This window comes from Pan paniscus, chromosome 5 (genome assembly GCF_029289425.2).
Source record: "Pan paniscus chromosome 5, NHGRI_mPanPan1-v2.0_pri, whole genome shotgun sequence".
Lineage (NCBI taxonomy): Eukaryota > Metazoa > Chordata > Mammalia > Primates > Hominidae > Pan > Pan paniscus.
In genome coordinates, this window is record NC_073254.2 from 190130889 (window position 1) to 190154084 (window position 23196).

A 23196-nucleotide genomic window follows, 5' to 3' on the forward strand; every position below is an offset into this window, starting at 1 on the left:
GAACTTGGAGTTCGATGTTCGAGGGCAGGAAGCGTCCAGCACGGGAGAAGGATGTGGCTGGGAGGCTAGGCCAGCCTCTCTTTTCACATTTTTCTGCCTGCCTGCTTTATAGTCTAACCTCACTGGCAGTTGATTAGATTGTGCCCACCCAGATTAAGGGTAGGTCTGTCTTTCCCAGCCCACTCACTCTAATGTGAATCTCCTTTTTTTAACACCCTCACAGACACACCCAGGATTGATACTTTGTATCCTTCAATCCAATCAAGTTGACACAGTATAAACTATCTCAGGGTTCCTCACAGGAAGGAGATTGCAGCAGAGAATATGGTGTTCCTTGCCCTTCCTCTCTCTGCTCTGCTCCCACCTTGGGCCACCACTGTGTCCCTCAGTACCATTTCTATTTCAGATTCCAGTATGTTCAAAAATAAAAAGAAAGTAAATGGTGCTTCTTCCCAGAAAATGTTTGTCCATTTCTGAGGTACATGTTTATTTTAATGTCATTTATCTCTGGGAATAAAGAATAACCCCCATAAGAATAACCCCCAAACACCCAAGTGGATAAAAACCAAAAATGTTCTGTCTTGGTCCATTTATGCTGCAGTAGCAGAATACCTGCACTGAGTAATTTATATTGACTCATGGTTCTGGAGGCTGGGAAGTCCAAGAGCATGGTACCAGCATCTGGTGAGGGCCTTTGTGCTGTGTCATCCCATGGTGGAAAGCAGAAGGGCAAAAGAGGGCAACAGCGAGAGAGGGCAGGGAGGGTTGAACTTGCTTTCATAACAAACCTACTCCCACAATAATGACATTAATCACTTCATGAAGACAGAGCTCTCATGGCCTAAACACCTCCCTTGAGCCCTACCTTCCAACACTGTCACACTGGGAATTAAATTTCCAACACATGAACTTTGAGGGACACATTGAAACCATACCACCTTCCTAGTCTCAAGTCCAACTTACTAAGTGATCTTATATATGCTACATGTCATTTTTAGGCTCTTAGACTCTGAAAAACAGGGTCCTTATGTTGTCTTTGTTAATTTTCAAAGTAAGGCTCAACACATCTGTTACACAATGGGTTACAGAGGAAAGTGGATTGACCATGATAGAATGTCTTCATCAATAACTGATAGGCAGGAGGACATACGTACATGTGGATGAGTCTAGTTCAGCATTGTCCATGTGACAGCTGGCCCCTCTCTGATCATGCTCCTTGAGCATGAGAACTTTGGGAAAGGAGCCATATTGATGTTCTGCTGGGAGGAAAAAGACTGCGTGGCCAGCCAGGAGAGGCAGCATGCAAGGGAGACCTGATGTGGTCCAGCCAGGCGAGGCAGCATGCAGGGGAGACCTGATGTGGTCCTGCTGCCAGGGGCTGGAGCCCTTCACTCATCACCTGAGGTCCTTCAGTGCAGCCCTGAAGTGACGCTGCTCCAGAACTCATGTCCATACCCCACCCTTCATCTGGCTGTGGGTGCCACAGCCACGGCCCCTGCTCTCCAGGCAGGCTGTATACATGTCTTCCCAACTCCAGTCCCTCTAGAGAAGTTCAGAGGCTTCAGGTTGGTGGCTTGAAATTGGCCATGACGGGATCATTTTCACCATGGAAATTGGCAAATACTACAAGTCAGGGCTCTATTCTTTTCAAAGAGCAGGTTGTTGAAAATTTACTAGCTCATTACTGAATCTAGTCATCTATCTTTCCTACTGTTCAACCATTTCACCATCTGACCATCTATTTACCTCAGCCATTAAGGCCAGATGAATCCATTTGGAAGTGACCAGGTCAACCAAGGAATTAGATGTAGCAAAACCTTGCTGACACATGTAAATGACTCAAGCAGAATCTCACTTGATTTTAATGATTTTTGAATTTTCCATTTATTTACAGCTGTCTCATCCACACTTAAATGGGTGTACATGTTTAGTGAATTTCCTTTATGGTATCTTTTCAAAGCATTCAGCTTAGATTACATGGACATAATGCCTCTGTTTTCACATGCATATTTTCTCACAATGAGGCTTATCTAGATACATAAGGCAATGACAATAATAAGCCCAATTGGAACAAATGATTCTGCAGGCAAACGCGGCCTGCTTTGGGGGTGTGCACGGTGTACGTGCACGTGTCCACCTGTGGGTGGCGGGCCACCAGGATGGAGGTGCACAGGAGCACCTACTGCACTGTTGGGGGTCTCTGCCCTCTGTTCCAGGGACCAAGTGCTTCCTCCTGGTGGTCCCAGAGAGTTTTGCTAGGCTCACCCTACACTGAGTCGCAGGTCTTCCAAGACTCACAATTTCCTGCAAAGCTTGAAACGCAGTGGGAGGCATTGCCTGAGTCCTGTCTGCTTCTGGGCAGCGCCTTCTCTGTCCCAACTGCTGAGAGCATTTGTTGCCAGCTGCCTCTGCCCCCTCCTTTAGAAAGAGTGGCATGGCTCTCGTTACCTCTTGGTGGTACTGTTGACCAAGGGTCCTGCATTCCCTGGCTGAGGTCAGGAAGGACCCACGTGGGGACAGCTAAAAGATCGTCTCTCCTTGGACTCTTAGCTGAATGATCCCAGGAGACAAAATGAAGCTTTGAGTAAATTAATTCTAATGTCAAGACTGCTCTAAGTGTGGCCCAGAGCAGGAGCACAAATGGAGGCTCAGATGCACACACCTAGGTACTGGAGAGATTTAAACCAAGATGTGAACCAAGGCATCTTGCCTCCCTTCCCCGCTGAATCTCACTGGAAAGCTTCTTCCTGTCATCTGGCCATATGTCAATGTGAGAAAGCCTTTATTTGCAGCCCTTTTTTGTGAAACAGACTTTTGTTTCATTGAAAAGAAGGAATGCACTTTTATTTCTGACTTTTGGGGAAGAGGTGCTCTCGTTTTCAGGACAATTGGATACAATGTGTTTACACAAGAGTGTCCAATTCTAGTTCCATGAAAGCGGGGCATAGTGGCCCTGAATTCAGAGCTCTATGAGGGAAACACCGGGTTTTCCGTTTGGAGTCAGTTGGCACTGCTTAGAGAGCGGTGTGGGCACAAGACGTGTTTGAACATACCAGAGTCAGTGGTGTTCACCACGTATGTAATTAAAGAAAACATATTCTGCATAAGCTAGGCACGTAGGGCTGTGACTCACACTGAGCAGATCTTCACCAAGGTAGATCTTTGCATTTAGGTTTTCCTTCCTCCGGCTGAATAGGAGGGCAGAGGAGAGAGTGAAGAAAGGATAGTAATATTCTAGCATCTGAGTGTCTCCACCTGGTTCCCAAGGGCGAGGCCACCTGTGCTTGCAGCCAGGCGCTTCCCGACGTCGTTTCTTTCCACACATGGCTCTCCGATGCACACTTGGATTCCGGGCCCCTTGTCTACAATGGCAGCTGCCCGGGAGCATGACCTAAGAATCCCAGAGTCCTGCATTCCTACTTTGTCACCAACCAAAGGCCTTAAAGATCTGAGACCTCCGTGCCCCTGCCTCTGTGCCCTTCTGTATCGATTAGTGGGAAAATGGAGCTTATTTGGTAGAATGGTTAAGATCCATTATCTACTAATTTAAGGGAAAGGCTAATTTAAAAGAAAAGGAGGGCTACTTCTCAGAACCAAAAAAAATTTAACCGAACTATATTTCCAGATGTAGAAATTTCTAAGCCAGGTGCAGTGGCTCACACCTGTAATCCTAGCACTTTGGGAGGCTGAGGTGGGTAGATCACTTGAGGTCAGGAGTTCAAGACTAGCCTGGCCAACATGGCAAACCCCCGTCTCTACTAAAAATACAAAAATTAGCCAGCCATGGTGGTGCATGCCTATAACCCCAGCTACTTGGGAGGCTGAGGCAGGAGAATCATTTGAACCTGGGGGGCGGAGGTTGCAGTGAGCTGAGATCACACCACTGCCCTCCAGCCTGGGCGATAGAGTGAAACTCTGTCGTCTCAAAAAAAACAAAAAATAAAAAAAAGAAAGAAATTTGTATTACATATTTTAAGCCTGGTGAGTTTGATTAGAAGTGAAGTGAGACTTTTTTATCAAGACAATGTGTAGAGTCCTGTGTCCTCCAGTTGCCAGTTGTATGGTCTAGGGAAATAACATCTTTCATGTCTCTGAGGCTCAGCTTTTGTCCTCCTCCCAGGGTGATGAAGGGTAGACGAGGTGGGGTCTCTGTGAGAGGCACCTGGGTGCAGTGGGTACCAGCCACGGGCTGGGAACTCAAATCTCTACTGTCTGTGATTGGCCGTGGGACCTTAGGCCGTCACCTTCACTGCTCTGAGCCCTTGTAGGATGAAGGTAACCTCACCACACAGAGGATTTGGGGGATTCTGTAAGAGCGTGTGTGTTCAACGCTGGCCCAAGGCATGGGCTGGGAACTCAAATCTCTACTCTGTCTGTGATTGGCCGTGGGACCTTACGCCGTCACCTTCACTGCTCTGAGCCCTTGTAGGATGGAGGTAACCTCACCACACAGAGGATTTGGGGGATTCTGTAAGAGCGTGTGTGTTCAACACTGGCCCAAGGCATCGTCAGTGCCATTCAAGTCTTTATGGGGATAGGCAGAATGCGCTCAGCAGAAGAAAACTTCTTTTTCTTTCTTTTCACCATGGTTAAATGTCTAGTTTTACGGATGTAGAACAAAGGAGCCCATTTCCTGATAACCTCTGATTATTTATAACCTGTAAGCACCTCCTGGTTTTCCCATTTCTCCTGAGTGTGGTAAGTCATGAGGAATCATTTCAACAAACGCTTATCACACACCCAGGAGGTGTCACACTCTGGGGAGATGAAGACAAATGAAACATTTATTTTAGTAAATGTATGAACCCAATAAACAAAGAGATTTTCAGATGCTGTGTGGGGTGCAGGGAGGAGTCGCTTTGTCCTGAAGGTGGAAACATCACAACCTGGCCACGCCTGCCGTTTGCCCTCAGTCCTTCCTGGACGAGTTCATTTCTCAGATGCAGCTCAGATTGTCATCTTGCTTTAAGATTCTCAAAGGTCTTTACCACTACTCCATCTTCCAGGACACTGGATGCAGACGCCTTCTGCTGTGGAGTGTTTGTGTGTTGTTTAGAGCACAGGAATCCTGGGCTGCTGCCACCAGCCAGCCAAGCAGCAGCGCATCCAGGGAGGTGTCAAGGCCAAGTGATAAAGCCAGAAATCTGCTCCTTTTCGGTGGTTTTAAGGTGCTGAAACCTGAACAGCTCCAGGAGCTTCGTCCTCCTTAGATTTTTTTTATGGGTTAATAAAGTAAATACCTCCTTTCAAAAAGGATGTTTTTAGGAAGCTAAGCTGTTCATTTTTCAAAGTGAGTGATCTGTTTTACAGAGCTTAGACGCATGTCCAGCCACCTGCTGTAAATCCTCTCTGGCTGTAAAGGACAATGTAAACAACGTGGGTGCCGTTTAAACAGTCCCCAGCATGGCACAGGCAGCGCCACTGGAAATGCCTCCATCTTTCTAAAGAGAAACAGATGTTTGAAGAGCGGAGCTGAGCAGAAGCCATTCTTCAAACAGAAGATTAAAGCATCTGTCGGGTATGCCGGGCCGGCGACCCTCGGTGGCCACCTCAGCTGGGCCTGCCGGTCACAGCTTCCAGGGTGTGTGGTGGAGGAGGGCGTTGGGGGGTGGGCGGAGGGGAAGGAGGGAGCTGAGTGCTGATGCCCAGGCCTCTCGGCTACTTCTCATTTCCAGAGTCAGAGTTACAGTGGCCCGTGGCCCATCGATGTCCTGCTGGCCTGTCCAGTGTGCTGCCAGCCCATCGGGGGTCCTGTTCACATTCCTAGGGCCTTCCCTGAACATTGTCCTTTTTATTCCTGACGCCAGTTGTCACTGAGGCCCTGGACAGAGGGCTCACACCTGGCCGGGTCTAGGCGTCCCTGCGCTGTGTCAGACCCTCCAGAGTCCCTTCCTCTTCCAGGTCCTCCGTCCAGAATTCACCTTCTGAAAGACTGGGGTGCACACCACACACAACATTCCTGGGATTCATGGGAAATAAATGTGCTCATCTCTTAGAACTAAGAAGGAGAGAACATCATTCCTGCTCTGCAGCTCAGTAAGAATTCCAAAATGTTGATGGAAGAAAGGGGATCAGAAGAGAAGTTTGCAGGGGATGCCTAGGGTTGAAGAGTCCCTTCTTTTTGCTTTCTCTTGTCCCTTCCCCAAAAAGGTCCATAAGAGAAATTCTTCCTGTGCAAAGCTTTAGTGAGCCTGGGGCACGGAGGAGCAAATCTGGAAAGGGTGACCTCCAATGATGACCATGCAAGGGGGAGATGTGCGGGGGAGGATGTGGAGGAAGGAGATGGGCTGGGGAGGACGAGGAAGGGAGGATGTGAAGGAGGAACCTAGAGGAGGGACTGGATGAGGACGCGGATTAGGGATAAAGATGAAGGACAAGGAGGGTGGGCATGGAGGACAAAAATGGAGCAATGTCATGAAAGGAGGGACATGGTAAGGGTTTTTCTTACTGTGAGTCTCGTGGAGAGGGTCTCTTACTGTGAACATCAAAGTGTGGGTCTCCATCACTGTGAGCCTTGTGGACAGGGTCACCATCATTGTGAGACTCATGGACAGGGTCTTCATCACTGTGAGCCTCGTGGAGAGGGTGTCGATCACTGTGAGCCTCCTGGAGAAGGTCTCCATCACTGTGAGCCTCCTGGAGAAGGTCTCCATCACTGTGAGCCTCCTGGAGAGGGTCTCCATCACTGTGAGCCTCATGGAGAGGGTCTCCATCACTGTGAGCGCCCTGGAGAAGGTCTCCATCACTGTGAATCTCCTGGAGAGGGTCTCCATCACTGTGAGCCTTGTGGACACAGTCTCCATCACTGTGAGCCTCGTGGAGAGGGTCTCCATCACTGTCAGCCTCGTAGACAGGTTCTCCATCACTGTGAGCCTCGTGGAGAAGGTCTCCCTCACTATGATCCTCCTGGAGAGGGTCTCCATCACTATGAGCCTTGTAGACAGGGTCTCCATCACTGTGAGCCTGGTGGAGAGGGTCTCCATCACTGTCAGCCTTGTAGACAGGTTCTCCATCACTGTGAGCGTCGTGGAGAAGGTCTCCATCACTGTCAGCCTTTTAGACAGGTTCTCCATCACTGTGAGCCTCGTGGAGAAGGTCTCTCTCACTGTGATCCTCCGGGAGAGGATCTCCATCACTGTGAGCCTCGTGGACAGGGTCTCCATCACTGTGAGCCTCGTGGACAGGGTCTCCATCACTGCGAGCCTCGTGGATAGGGTCTCCATCGCTGTGAGCCTCCTGGAGAGGGTCTCCATCACTGTGAGCCTCGTGGATAGGGTCTCCATCGCTGTGAGCCTCGTGGAGAAGGTCTTCATCACTGTGAGCCTTGTGGACAGGGTCTCCATCACTGTGAGCCTCGTGGACAGGGTCTCCCTCACTGTGAGCCCCACAGAGAGGGTCTCTTTCACCATGAGCTCCTTTGTGAGGGTGTGCAATTCTTTTGGTATAATCTTGCATATTTTACTCCTAGTTACCAGTTTCTTTAATTAGGAACTTTCCTGAGCTCCTGCCTGTGGCCTGGGTTGCTTGCAGCTTCCACTCTCTTTTAGTGCCTTTGTTTTTTGGGGAATCAGTGGCTCAGTGTCCTTCTGAGGGACTTGGCTTCTTTGTTTACGTTGCTTGTGTGGCCTGGGATGCACACTCTCAGCTCCCTACGGCTCATTTCCTCTTTCTTCAGGGAAGGGATTACCCCTCCATGTCTGCTGGGCTCTTTCCACCCTTTAATTCTGAACATCATTCCCCGTCCTTTTAAACAGCAACTCAGAAGCCTCAAGATAGCTTTGTGGAGGCTGGAGCCATGCATGGATTGTATCCTTGGCCGGAAATGCCTCCTTCCTGACCTGCTGGGCCCCTCCTGTTGTGGGTGCTGTCTATCTGTGGCCCACGGCTGGGCTCCTCACCGTGTCTGGGAAGCCAAGTGCTGTATCCACGTAGTTTCAGACTCACAGAAAGGGGCCTTGGTCTGGAGGGCACTGAGTTTACAGGAACGAGCCATCTGACGGCCAGGTGAGACTGCCAGTTCTGACAGGGCCACCTTCTGTGGCATGGAGGCCTCCATGCCCTGGACTTAATTTCCATGGAGGAAGAGAATTAGGATGGTTCTGAGCAGCTTGGGGATCTCTCTCCACACCACATGCATTTGCAAATGCTCTCTTCTGTATATGGATCCTGGACGGAAGACGTTCAGGTCTCCTGACCCTGCAGGGCAGTGTGGGGACCCCCAGCCACATCCCTGCATCCCTTGGCCAGCGCTGGCCCTGCTCTGTGTCTAGTGGCCACCGGCAGCATCTATGGCTTTGTGGGAAGTGGGGTTGAACAATGTCTCATGGGATCTGAAGCTCCTAATTTTATTTTTTTATTGTGTCATAAGCCTGTATTTTGGTAGGAAAAGATACAGAAGTTGTTTCAATGCGCTCCTTTCATCTCCACTGCTTTGGGGATTCATGCTGTGGTGCCGTTTTATGCCCTGTAATGAAACTGTGTGGAGTGGACGAGAACCCCCCTGGGAGGTGCCTTCGGAAAGGCAGCCGGGTCCACCTTCCCATCTTGCACGCGGTTCCGGGACCCTGCGTCCCTCTTAAAGCTTGGGTCACATGAGTAAATGCACAGAATCCTGAAGAAAGGTAGTGACCGGCCACTCCACGCTTCACTCAGGCGAAACCTGGAGTGCTGTGCTCAGCTTTGGCTGATGTGTGTTAGAACAGGGACCCCCAGCTCCCGGGGACAGGCCGGTACCATCCATGGCCTGTTAGGGTCCGGGCTGCACAGCAGGAGGTGAGTGGTGGGCGAGCGAGCGTTCCCACCTGAGCCCCTACTCCTGTTAGATCAGAGGCAGCATTCGATTCTCAGAGGAGTGTGAACCCTACTGTGCATGGCACATGCCAGGGATTTAGGCTGCGGGCTTCTTATGGGAATCAAAGTCTGATGATCTGAGGTAGCAGTTTCATCCCGAAATCATTTCCCCCGCCCACCGTGCATGAAAAATCGTCTTCCAAGAAACCAGTCCCTGGAGCCAAAAAGGTTGGGGCCTGCTGTGTTTGAGGACATCGTCAGTTTCTTGGGGATGGGACTGTGTTGTCCTCGTTCACCAAAGGGTCCCCCACACCTAAAATACTGCCGGCACAGAGATGCCTGCTAACTCACTTCTGCATTCATTCAGGGTATTCAAACCATGGTTTCTGATCATCTGCTATGTGCTGGGCAATGTCGTAGGTCCCAAGACACAATCATAAACAAAAGATACAGGATGATGATGCCTGGACCACAGGAGCATGCTCAGAAGACAGAATGAGGAAATGCAACCCTTTCTCATGATGGAGGCTCGAAGGGTTGAGAACAGGTGGCTTAGAGAAAAAAAAAAAGGCTTGAAGAGAATCAAATTAGGGCTCTCCAGAAAAACAGAACCAACAGGGTATATGTGTGTGTGTGTGTGTGTATGTGTGAGAGAAAGAGAAAGAGAGAGAGGCAGAGAGAGAGACAGAAAGAAAGAAACATTTTAAGGAAGTGTCTCCTGTGATTGTCAGGGCTGGCAGGTTTGAATTCTACAGGGCGGCCTGGCAGGCTGGAGACCCAGGAAGAGGCAACACTGCAGCTGGAGTCTAAAGGCCTCTGAAGGCCGAAGTCCTTCTTCCTCCAGGAACCTCAGTCTTTTCTTGTAGTCCTTCACCTGATTGGACAAGGCCCACCCATACTTCGGAGGGTCATCTGCTTTACTCAAAGTCAACTGATTTAAATACTGATCTAATCTAAAAACACCTTCACAGCAACCTGTCTGGCCAAACACTGGCACTGTGGCCCAGCCAAGTGGGTGCATAACATTAGCCATGCAGGGTGGACAGGCCTCTCCACAGCCCAGAGGTGGGTGACTAAATTAAAAACCAACAAAAAAACCAAATTGCGGAGAAACCCAGGGTAGGGATGATCAGCAGGATGGTACATTTCATCTCCGCTGGTCATTTCAACTTTGCTCACCACACACTTTCCCCTCTCGCTGGCAGGGCCAGGGGACGAACGAAGGCCACGTTCCGAGGTTGTCATGAGTTGAAAAGTCTTTTCAGGTTACGGAAATCAGCTAAATGAACACTTTTGAAATGGGGCTGCACTAATCCAATGATTGCTCACCTCTGAAACCAGCCTGGCTCCTCTGTCATGCGGAGACATGAGGTGACTCTGAGTCCTGTCAGAGACACTCACACTCCTGCAACACCAGCCCCAGCCCAGGGCCTCTTACAGAAACATGTGTGGAGGAGAGGGGATGGAGAAGGGTGCTGTCCCCTGGGCCCCTTGGCAAGTGGCCAGTGGAGCTCAGAACCGAAGGGTTGATTTTGCCTGAAAATTCACCAAGGAGCCCCCATAGAGGGTGGGAACTGATGGGCACAGAGGAGGCCCTGGAGGTCCTGGCCACGTGCAGAAGCTTGGGTGACCCAGGGCACAGATCTCGCCCACTGAAATGTCAGCTTCTGGGGTCACCGCACCTGAGCCACCAGGAGCCTAGGCCATGGGGTTCGGTTTCTGCTTCTCAGAGGAAACAGATCCTGGCTCTATGGCTGGCACCAACACAGCTCATGCCCTGCCCTGACTGGGCCAATGACTTGTGCCTGGGGCTGGACTCAGCCCTGCCCCTGGCACTGAAAGGGGGCAGCAGCCCAAGAGAGGCGGCGCTCAGAGAGGCCAGGGCTGGCGGGACGTGCTTCTGAGAGAAGCCCCATCTCTCTCCCTCCACAGAAACAAAACCAATCTCTTGATAGAGCCACAGCAGTTCCGCTGTGTCCTGGACGCAGCAGCCGGGCTCCCACACCCACCCCGGCTCCCACACCCACCCCAGCCTACCCTGGCTGACGCTACCCACACCTTCTGGTTGCCCAGCCCAATGGCTGCTTTCCAGGCTTTTGACCTCTGTAGCTCTTGAGATTGTGGTCACCATCTTCCAAATAACCTCCTCCCTCCCTGTAACCATCAAGAAGGCAGAGGCCACCTCAGATATTTCAAAGAGCCTTCCCTGAGAGGGGAACCAGCCACACAGGTGTTCAGATGCGGAGGCCCTGTGGCCTGGGGAGAGGGGCCGCTGCAGGGATCGTGTTGGCCTGTGGGTCTCCTAGAGCCATCCTTGGGGCTACACCCATGATGCTGCCACACAAACGGGCCTCCACGCATTCCACTTTCCCACTTCTGTGGTGTCTCTGTTGGCAGCACTGACTTCGAATGCCACCATCAAAGGGGGTGGGGGCTGGACGCCTCCATCGGGAGAGCCCCATGGTCTTGGTGGGCAGCTTCTTCCCTGTGTCACCCTGTCCTCTTGTTCTCCCAGGCGGCATTGCAGCTGGGCCCTCACTGGGGCATTCCACTGCAAGGGGAGTCTGCGGGCTTCCTTGAGCCTTTCCACCCACCTGGGCAGCCTTGAGCATCAGCCCAGGGCCTCCCTGCCTCTCCCTGTGGGTTTCCCTCCAGGGCTTCCCTCCACCTCGTGGTCATCTCATGTCCATGACTCTCGATGTGTTTTCTTCGCCAGTTCTCGACACAGCACTCCAGGACACGTTCAAGGGTCTACAGGTCACAGCGACTCAACGTATCCAAGCAGAACCCTGCGAATTCCATGACACAGATCCTCTCCATGTCCTGCAGGCCCTCTCCTCTCTGGCCTGGGTAATTGTGGGAGCTGTCTCCTCTCCCTTCAGGCTTGTCCTAATGACATGCACTTTCTACTCTGTAGCAACAGTGAGTCCCCCAAACAAGAGTCTGATCATGTCACTCCCTTACTTGATCCCTTCCACAGATAACCATTGTTGTTAAGATAAATTCAGCCCATTTGCAGCAATGGCCTCCCTCTCAGCCGTCCAGCTCACCGTTGACTGGTCCCTGTGGTCTCCCTGTCCATGCTTACTTGTCCCCCGTGGTTCTCCTTCCATCCGTCCAGCTGACCCTTGACTGGTTCCCATGGTCTCCCTCCCACCCATCCAGCTCGCCTTTGACTGGTCCCCATGGTCTCTCTGCCCATGCTTACTGGTCCCACATGGTTCTCCTTCCTGTCCATCCAGCTGACCCCTGACTGGCTCCCAAGGTCTCCCTCCCGCCCATCCAGCCCACCCTGGGTGGGCTTCCTGGCCTCTGCACTCTGGCCATGCTGAGCCTCCTTTATCTGCTCAACTCCACATGCCCTTTTCTGGCCCCTCATCTTGGTCTGGATGACCCTTCTCACTGACTTCTCATCATTTAGTTTGTGCTAAGAAACCACTTTCTCCAGGGACCCCGGTTTGGCCCCCGGTCTTGGGTGTGTGTCGCTCCCTGTGAATGCCTGGGCCTGTGCTGCCCCTCACCACTGAGTTATCGCGCCCCACTGTGGCCTTGGGTTGCCTGTGCCATCCGCAGACGGGCAGCACCTGTGGGCACCATTGGGGTCTGTCTTGCCCTCGGCCCTGCACAGACACCTGGCTCGTAGCACTCAGCAGGTGGTAAGGAGTTCTGGGTATTAAGCTCAGAAATGAATGAATGAATAGGAAGAGGGCCAGGTTGTTGAGAATTCTCTGTTTCGTGAAAGAACAAGGGTGTTTTGTTGTTATTGTTTTTTGTTTCGAGACCAGGCCAAGGTGCTTAGCTCAGGTCTCATCTTCTCCATTAGGTTGTCCTTGAGCTCCTGGACTGAGCAGAGTGCTCTTCCCAGGGGTCACCACAGGACCTCACATGGGCCCTGCCGCAGCCCTTTCAACTTTATATTTGTCCTTCATCAGCGTCATCTATCATCATTATCTATCATATCTCCATGACTTGTCTGTCATCGTTCCATGTATCTATCATTTGTCTGTTTATCTACCGTGCGTCTGTCATCATTATTGTCATCTCTCTGTCTACCCATCCATAGTCTGTGTGAAGCCACATACTCTCCTTCCCTGAGAGGGTTTCTTACTCATTCTTGAAACTTCTAGTCTCCCCCACAGAGCCGATACCCAGTGAATGCTTATCCGTGACAGTCGCCCACATCCTGGGGATTCGCTGTGTTTCAGAGTCCGTCATGTGGGAGAGGAACTCTAGTTTCTGTACGATCCCAATCGATGAGCCAAGATCTGCAGGTAGAAACCACAGGAACGTTCCAGCTGGCAGCAAGCTCCAGACACGGAATGAGCTTCTTCAGGGAGAAGAAGCTGCCCTGCCAGGCCGAGTGTGGAGGAGGCCGCCATTTTCATTTTCAGGCGAGGGAGCTCAGGCCAGCGTGCGGCGCCAGCAGGTGACGCCACGCAGCGCCCCGCCCCGCCCCCTGCTGAGCGCCCCGCTTCCGCCGTGAGGATCCGCTCCAGCCTCTCCTTCCTCTGAGGAAGGCAGTGATGCTGTCTGTGCATCGGTCTGACCCTCTCCTGAGCAGGCCCGGGAGTCCGGCTACCTGTTAGGCCTGGCCCCCAGCCCGGGGCTCACCTGCTGGAGGCACCTTCTGGAAGCTGAAGTTTCCTGCTGCACATCGCTCTGCTGAGGCCCTGTGGGGAGGGCAGCACCGGTTTTTCAGGCAGCGATAGAAGGGCTAACAATGGGGGGAAGTGCCTCGTTGACCTGCTTTCTTTCCTAGTTATCACTAAGAAAACAGGCTCCGTGGAAGCTGGGGTTATCTCAAAGGCTGCTCCATGAGTGGGGGATGAGGGCGTCCGCTCTCCTGGAAATGCTCAGGTCCGGCCTCTGCCCCAGGGTGAGCCACGGCCCGGGCTGCAGGCTGAGAGAGAGAGGGATTTCACTTCAAATTGAGAGGAGGGTTTTCGTTTTATTTCCGGTCATGAGAACACTTTTCTGACCTCAGGGAAGATCACGTTTTTTGACTCTCCTCTCCTGACACCTTCCTAAAGCCTTGCTCAACTTGCAGATGGACACTGGGGACTTGGTGCTCAGTTTGCGGATGGAACCCCCTCCCCATCTGGGGGCTTGGCGAAAACGCAGACTCTTGGGTCCTGCCCTTCCTTCAGGCTCCCAGGGTGGCCAGGCAGGGTCCTGGGACAATCTTGACCCAAACAACCTCTAAGACCTCTGAAGAATTGCGGTTGCAGCCCCTCCCCGCTTCCCTGGGCCTCGGGTGGTGAAATCCTACAGATCAAAGGACCAGGGCCTGGGCGCCCCTCCTGGGCACTGCCTGGGGTCGGAGTGCCCTCCCCAGGGACCCTGGTGGCCCAGACACTGCCCCGCTGTGCACCTGCCTCTGTCCCGGCTCCCTGATCACAGGCGCCTTAGGGCTCGCCCATCACCCGGTGAGGATACACAAGACCTGCTGCAACGTGGCTGCGGAAGCAAGGGGGCTAAGGGTGATGATGAGGGTGACAGTGATGTTGGTGTGATGATGATGATGGGGTGACAGTGATGTTGGGGTGATGATGATGACGGAGGTGACAGTGATGTTGGGGTGATGATGATGGGGTGATGATGATGATGGGGTGACAATGATGTTGGGGTGATGATGGGGTGACAGTGATGTTGGGGTGATGATGATGGGGAGACAATGATATTGGGGTGATGATGGGGGCAACAGTGATGTTGGGGGTGATGACGATGATGGGGCAATGATGATGGAGGTGATGATGATGGGGGTGACAGTGATATTGGGGTGATGATGGGGTGACAGTGATGTTGGGGTGATGATGATGATGGGGTGACAGTGATGTTGGGGTGATGATGAGACAGTAATGTTGGGGTGATGATGATGATGGGGAGACAGTGATGTTGGGGTGATGATGATGTGACAGTGATGATGTGGGCAATGATGATGGGGGTGATGATGATGGGGGTGACAGTGATGAAGGTAATGGTGGGTGATGATGGAGGATGGTGGTAATAATGGGAGTGATGATGATAATGGCAGTAATGATAGGGGTGATGGGGAGGTGAGGGCGTAGGGCCTCCCACCAACGGGGGAAGGAACATCTGGTCTGAGGTTCACATATTGCAGGGGCTGTATTAAGTGTTGCTTCAACACAATGAGGTAAACGCCCAGGTCCCAAGGCACCAAGACCAGGTCCTCTGGGCCCTCCCCAGTCGCCCTGAGGCCACTTGCTGCCATCTATCCAAACAGTAGGCCTGGCTTGCCTGCTTCCCAGGGTTCCTCATCTCCCAGGCAAGAGGGGTGGCACGGATTCTATAAATAAATAAATAGCGTAAAATGCAACCCAGTAGGAGGCCTGCAAAGCCCTCAGGGTGTGGCCCTTGCTGCCCATCCCCTTCTACAGCTACACTGGCCTTTTCTGCGGCCAGGACACCACAAACGCGCTCCCACCCCAGGGCCTTTGTCCCGCTGCCCCATTGCAATGCTTGGCCACAGAGGTCCCCGCAGCCAGCACCGTGCAGGCCCCGTAGTTCCCAGCTCTGGGGCCACTTTGTTAGGGGCCTTCCTTCATCCACTTAAGGCATTGTAGAAACACAGACTAGAAGGTTTTAGTCACATACATATCCTGGCTCGATAAGCATTTTATATAGAAGCCCTGGGTGGACACGTTCCAAAACAAGGGCATGGTTTTACTCAGCACCTTTGAATCTTTGATGACTCCAGGCTCTGGTAGGAGCCAGGAGGAGATGTCAGGTCTGAAGCTGAACCCGTGTGGTCATGGCAGCTCTCCCCACATGGGTTTCCCAAGGCGCTCAGGCTCTGAGTTGTTCTTCCAGTCTGTAATGTGGTACAAAGGTAGGAGACATCTCAAAGGATGAACAGAAGTAATGTAATAAGCCCTTAGCCTGAGGCCCGGGATGTAGGGGGCAAGCTGTGAACTCCGACTGCGCCACCGTATCCCGGACACGCTGTGATCGTCGGGTGGGGGCGGATATTGAAGCTTCAGTGGCCTCTGTCTGGTTAGCGACGCTGCACCTCCTGACCCCTTTCTACTCCCTCAGGCTTGGTCCTTCCCTGGGCCCCGTTAGCTTCACTGTGAGTGCCTCCGGTTCATCCAGGCATCCGTGTCCCACGCAGAGGCCCCCATGACAGTGAGGACTGATGTCTTTTAAACTGCAGTTCCCGTAGTCCCTGGAGCGGTGCCTGGCATGTCGTGGGCTCAATAAATAATCATTGAATGGATGAATAATTGAATCAATGAAGAGAGAAAATGGCCTAAGCTGAAGCCACATCAGTGTGGCCATGGAGTGAGGGGCAGGGGGAGGTTCTGCCAGCCCTGAACCCTTCTCTTTGTGGGGCGGCCTTCGTACACCACATCTCTTTTGAGTCTGTTTTCCTGGGGGGGTTGATAATTCCTTCAGAACATTACTGGGGGGCACTGCGGAGTGTTAGCTTGTGAATGGAAGTGTTTCTTGAGTGGAGCAGCTGGAGGAATTCTGAGATGGCCCATGACTGCCGCCCTGGTGTGCACACACTTCCTCCCAGCTGTTCGCCAGGAATCCAGGGCGGCTGGGAGGGCTTGTTATGGGGTTAAGATCCCAAAGCAGTTGACCTTACGATAGGGAGATAATTGGGGGGCCCGGCCTAATCACACGGACCCTCTAAAAACGATTTTCTCCACCTGCAGGCAGGCGGCCTCCAGGAGCTGAGAGTAGGAAGGAGCATAGAGACCTCTGTCCTGCAACTGCCAGAAGAAAATTCCCCCAGCAATTGGGAGCTGAAAAGTGGCCCTCAGCCCATAGAAGTCTCACAGCCCTGGCCGGTGCCATGAATTCAGCCTGCTAAGACCCGAAAGTGAAGTTGCAACGTGCCCAGGCCACTGACCTGCGGAAACTGAGCTGAGGGTTGGTGCTACTCTCAGCGCCTGTGCTCGTGGAAATTTGTTACTCAGCAACAGGAAATTAGTGCAAATAGAAAAGGCTGCCTCAAACATGGTCATTGATAACCGGACACTGCCATGTTCCAGCCCCAGGAATAAGACACAAATGGTTCTCGTGAGCGCTCGGCTCTCCATCGAAGCAAGCCTTGATTCCACACAGGAGAGAAATCTGATGACTCAGGCCCTGGGGCCTTTTGGGTTCAGGATAATTGTGAGTTTGTTATACTGAATTTCTTAACAGGAATTTAATGAACAAGTTCCCTGTTTTGAATTCCAGTTCCATTTATTAGTCAGGGTGAAGGGAGGCTGCTGTAACAAGGAGCCCCACTACACCGTTGCTTAAAATACAGGCCTGTGCCCGCCTCCTCCTGCAGGGACACCAGGAGGTGGCCCTCCCGGTCCCCTGTGGCAACTGTCTCCAGGCCACGCTCGGCAATAGTGGGAAATAAAATACAGGCCTGCGCCTGCCTCCTCCTGCAGGGGCACCAGGCAGGCGGCCCTCCCCGTCCCCCGTGGCAACTGTCTCCAGGCCACGCTCGGCAATAGCGGGAAATAAAATGACGAAGGTTACTCCTCCTCCTCCTCAGTGCACCTCTTCCTGGGGATTAAAACAAGGACCTCAGATGTCTACACTACAGACGGCGGGGGTGCCTTGGGCCCTACTCGAATTAGGTCTAGAATGCACTGCGTGGTCAGAGTGGGCTGGAGCTGCAGGAGGGGCAGGGCCAGCACCAGCATGCAATTGGTGAGGGGAGGGCTTCAGTGCTGGGCGGGCAGCCTCCTCTGGGACCTGGCTATAGTGGGCCAGCCTGGTGGTGAGTTTGTGTCTGACGTGGGCTCTGCCACCTGCCAAGTGTCTGATCTGAGGACAAGTGGTGCTTTCTGGGCCTCAGTGTCTTCATCTGCAAAACGGGACCGTGAGACCACACCTGACTGCCAGGGTTGTTAGTGGACAGGCCTCAAAAGGTTGCCTGGCACATGCCGGGCGTGCCCTAAATCAGCATCCAGGGCAGTGCCGCTCACCAGAAGCCGCAGGACCTGTGTATGGAGCTAGTTCAGTCAGTGACCTGCTGAAGGAGTGTGGGGCACGGGGGCCGCGGATTCTGAACACACCTCATCCTTACAGTGATGACGGCAGAGTGCCTGCTTATTAGCAGCTTTGGCCAATTTGCAGTTTATCTTGGTGCTCACCCAAACAGGCTGCAAACCGAGACAAACACACTTTGAGGTCATCACCCCATGACTCAGAACATTTTCCTGATGGTTTCCGTGCTGAGGAAAGAAAAAGAAGGCCTTGAAATATTGCCAGTGGAAAAGGTTTGTGTGTGCCGCTGATGGCAGATGGTGGGTTCTGGCAGCCTGGCTGGGAAGCCCCTGGCATCGGGTCTGTGCTGGTCACTTATGTGCCCGGGAAGCCCAGGATGTGGGGGTCTGTGCTGGTCACTCAGCTTCCTGGGAACCCAGGGTGTGAGTGTCTGCACTGGTCACTCATGTGCCCGGGAAGCCCCGGGCGTGGGGTCTGTGCTGGTCACTCAGTTGCCCTGGAAACCCGGGGTGTGGGATCTGTGCTGGTCACTTAGCTGCCCGGGAAGCCCAGGGCATGGGGGTCTGTGCTGGTCACTCAGTTGCCCTGGAAACCCGGGGTGTGGGGTCTGTGCTGGTCACTCAGCTGCCCGGGAAGCCCAGGGCATGGGGGTCTGTGCTGGTCACTCTGTTGAAGCTCTTCTTCTTTTCAATTTGGGGGATGTGAGGCTCTGTCCCACCTCCTGGCCTTGTTCTAGTTGTTGACAGAATGGTTAGCTTTGAAAATCAGGCAGGTACTTTAGGCAACTTTCATGGGAAAAGAGAAGTTCATTTTCTCCCACACCCCATGGGGCCAATTCCTTTGAAATCTAAAGAGCAGAAGGAGAGAAGGGAAGGGAGCCGTGCTCTGATGCTGCTTGCCGCCGTTTCTCTCATGGGGGACACACTTTCTTCCTTGCTCCAAGACTCACTTTTCATCCCCATTCAGGTTCCGGGAGCTCTCCTAGGTGTTGGAAAAGCCGTGATGAGGACACACTGCTCGCGTCATCCTGGAGAGGAACCTCCAGCCAGGGAAGCCAACATGCACACGATGCACACATCACAGGGAAGGCACAGATGGGCGCACACAATGCACAGACCACACCACGGTGGAGCTGACGGTGGCAGGGAAGGCACAGATGGGCGCACACGACACACACACCACACCACGGTGGAGCTGACGGTGGCAGGGAAGGCACAGATGGGCGCACGCGACGCACACACCACACCACGGTGGAGCTGACGGTGGCAGGGAAGGCACAGATGGGCGCACACGACACACACACCACACCACGGTGGAGCTGACGGTGGCAGGGAAGGCACAGATGGGCGCACACAATGCACACACCACACCACGGTGGAGCTGACGGTGCCAGGGAAGGCACAGATGGGCGCACGCGACGCACACACCACACCACGGTGGAGCTGACGGTGGCAGGGAAGGCACAGATGAGCGCACACGACACACACACCACACCACGGTGGAGCTGACGGTGGCAGGGAAGGCACAGATGGGCGCACACGATGCACACACCACACCACGGTGGAGCTGACGGTGGCAGGGAAGGCACAGATGGGCGCACACGATGCACACACCACACCACGGTTTTGCCCCCTGCACCTTCTATCCTGAGGATGTTGTCAACAGGGCTAACAGACTCTGACTTCCGCACCAATGTCTCCTAATCCCTCAGTGATGAATTTGAATGCTCTGCAGCGGCTCTGTCCAGCTGATTGACCTGGGGTCAGGAAGAACACAGGCAAGGGCCAGGCTGTGGCCTCGGTGTTGGCAGATGCGTTTCTGGGTGGAAAAGCTGCACAGCAGGCACCCCAAGCCGGGAGTCAGGAGTTATTAGGAAGAAGTCCTCTGGGACAGCATGTGGGGGCCTGGCCCGCTGCGTTCCCCACCCTCCACAGAGAGGCTTTGGTGTTGTTTCCAAGCCCTGCTCCAAGGTGGCTCTAGAGCCTGCACCTGCAAATGCACCCTGGGCAGACCATACCATCTCTGCAGGTGAGCTGGGCTGTCCCCTCCGCTGGGTCAGAGACACGGTCCTCCCGCAGAGGATGTGCAGGGAAGGAAAGGCTTTGGGAAGGTCCCCCGGTCTGGGCTCAAGCCAGGCCAACCATCCTACAGAGACAGGAAACCTGGAGCTTCCCACAGCAGCCCAAAGTTCCAGCGGAGGGGAGGCAGGGAAGACATCCAGCCCACATAGCACGCACTTGCACATGCACACACCTGCACACACACACCTGCACACACCCACACACACCCATGCACACATGTGCACACACTTGCATACCTGTGTACACATGCACATACGCCTGCACAAACACACCCCTGTACACACAGGCACGTGCACACACCTGCACACATGAGCACACACCTGCATACCTGCACACACACACCTGCACACACATGCACACATGCACACACCTGCACCACACATGCGTACACACAGGCACACACATCTACACGCACACCTGCACATGCACACACCTGCACATCTGCCTAAACATGTCCATGCACACGTGTGCACACACACAAACTAAAGGAAACACTGTTCTCTGGCTTCATCTTAGTGGTCTCTGTGTGGCACAGACATGCTTGCACGTGGAGGCTTCGCTGCACAAAGGTGAGAAGGAGACATCTGCCCATGGGGAGACATGAGCTCAGCTGCAGGCCAGGGGCACAGGGCTCGGGGGATGTGTGCCAGGAAGGATGGCCGGGTCTGGCCTGGGGCTCTTGGAGGTTGAGGGATGTGGACTTTCTTGCAAGGGTAGAGGGGAGGGCCTCCGGGGGCCGTGGATCTGGCATGGGGTGATGGGCTCGGACATTTAGATGTGAGTCACGAGCATCTGCTGTGCAAGATCCCAGCTGAACCCAGGCTGGGCCAGGGCAGCGGGAAGCAGCGGAGGAAGGGGCATGACAGGTTCTCAGAGGGTATTGGTGGGCTTTTCCTTCTCGTGTCTGCCATGATGAAAGACAACACCATCCTCAGGGCCCTCCTTGACTGAGAGTGGAGGGTGTCTGGCCACCTGGGGGCAAGTGTTCTGGGGTGCAGTGTGTTTGGATGCGAACCTGCTTCCCGACTGGAAGGGGTCAGGGAGTGAGGCTGGGGAGACGGGAGCAGGGGATGGGAACTGGACCTTGTGCAGGACATTAGGAGAAACAGGGGCCAGTGTCTTGGGAGACCCCACCTGGTGCTCAGGGAACACAGTGCAGGGTGCCCCAGGTGCCTTGGGAGATGGAGAACAGAGGATAAGCCGTGGTGGCCACTCTTGAGCCAAGCAGCAAGGGGTGGGGCAGGGCTGGCCATCGCCAGGGGCCCTGGGGACCGGGGCACATTGGACATCTTCTCTGGCCCTGAGTCTGTGCTGAGCAGGGATCTGTAGAGATTGGTTGACTCTATTGCGCTAAAACTCAGTTTCACGCTCTGAACACTTGGTCAGTTAAACTCCACAATCGCTGTCATTTTTGTAAGCATCGCCTGACTGCAGGAATGCAGCAATCCCACACATGACATGTCCTTCCCAGTCCACTGCAGTTTTCTCACCAGGAGGGCCATTGCAGATGTGGACACACAGCAAACAGGTCTGAACGCACGCATGGAGACGGGACCAAGTCATCTTCTGAGAGGGGAACCTTCCAGAAAGTTGAGGGATCTTCTGAGTTGAAGTCCCCAGGGACTGTGACAGCCCAGAGCAGGTTGCGCCCTGGAGGCAACAAGGACTGTAGTCTCAGCCATTGCCAGGTTGCTGACTTGAAAAATGAAGACACTTAGCACATGGTTCTAGTTTCATGTGTATATCTTGATGTGCTTCCACAGGAACAGTCATTTAGGAAATTTTATGCTCTAACATTTCACAAACACTGGAACTCCACCCTGGCAAGGGGCCGTGCTCCGCAGGCTGGCAGAGCATGTGTCTGCGCGTCCGTCCAGCCACCCCGTGACCCCACATGGGCTGTGCTCACACTTTCTCTCAAGCGACAATGACCCATTTGTAGAATGATTATCTTTTCCTAAGACTAAAATGTCCCATTTATAAATATAATTGGTCTACTTTTAAGAAAATTTTACCTGGTTTTACTTTAAGAAAGACTCTGGGATTCTGTGTGTCATTACAATAATTGTCTTTATTTTATTTGCAACTATCATATTTGATGCAAAGGAATGCTGTAACACTCGTGGCTGCACATCGCGATGAAGGCCCCAGGAAACCCTCCCTCTGAGAATAGGACAGGACTGGCACCCCCATGCCTGCCTGCCTGAGCCCCGCTGGGTCCCACACCAGGGACCCACACCTGGACTTGGTGCCATGATCTCATTGCTTTAAAAAATGTTTATCACATTTGTGTATTTGCTGAACAACATGTCGTTGTTTTGGTTGGTTTTCAGCTTTGAAAAATGGTATCACAGTACTTGTTCTCGTCCAGAGCTTGTCACATTTCATGAGTCACCGATTTAACTCTGCATGACTGTAGTTTGTTCATCTTCACCACTGTGTAGTACTCCATGATGGACCACATCACAGCTCCCTACTTCCTCCTCCTGCCAGTGGACTCTGACGTTGTTCCCAGGACTTTGCCATTGCAAACGGCACTGGAGTCACCTGTTGTTGATTTTCTGCCTGATCATCTGTCTTTTTCTTATTTTAGTTTTTAAAAAATTTTTAATACTTTTATGATGGGCATATTTATACATATTCAAAAGGAAAGAAAACATCACAGTGAACCCCTGGACCGGAGCTGGCTGTGCAGTCACCTGCATGTGGGCCCTTGTTTTGTCTGTTCCTCTGTCCACTTACCCCTCCTGCCGGGATTATTTTGAACCAATGAATTTTTAATATATTCTGGATGTTAATATTTTGTTATGTGGTTGCTAACATCAGCTAGTTCGTGTCTAATCCTTTTCATCTTTTGCCACACAGGAGTTCTCAATTTTAATGTCGTTCCACTTATCCATCTTTTTGATGATTAGCATTTTTTGTGTGTGTTTAAGAAATAATTTCCCTTCCTAAACTCCGATGTTTTTCTCATTCCAAAATTCAAAATGTTTTTCACATTTAAGTTGTGACTTACGTGGAGTTGATTAATGTGTAAGGCGTAAGGATGTGATCTCATTGGACCTTTTCACGTGAGCCCTCCCCAGCCTGCAGCATCACACTTCCACTGGCAAAGGGTCTGTGCGCGCACACGCGGGGCTGCTTTTGGACTCTGCCTTGTTCCCCTGGTCAGTTTGCTGATTGCTGGGCCGATGTCACGCTGCCTTACCTTCATAATAAGTTTTGACAGGAATTACACTTTTTGGGAGTTTCTTAGATATGTCTGGCACGTTGTTCTTCCATACAGATTGTAGAATTATTTTTTCTAATTTCATGAAAACCCCTGTTAGGATTATGATTACAACTG

General features: G+C 52.6%; 1 long non-coding RNA gene across 1 annotated transcript in view; it reads left to right on the top strand.

Moving 5' to 3' along the window:
- LOC117980776 (uncharacterized) overlaps positions 1-18027 on the top strand; it is a 35285-nt gene extending 17258 nt beyond the window's left edge. Inside the window, exons 4-5 of the long non-coding RNA XR_008625831.2 lie at positions 5311-5518; positions 16473-18027. This is a non-coding gene — a long non-coding RNA (uncharacterized LOC117980776). The remainder of the gene's footprint in view (positions 1-5310; positions 5519-16472) is intronic.
- The last annotated feature ends 5169 nt before the right edge of the window (positions 18028-23196 follow it).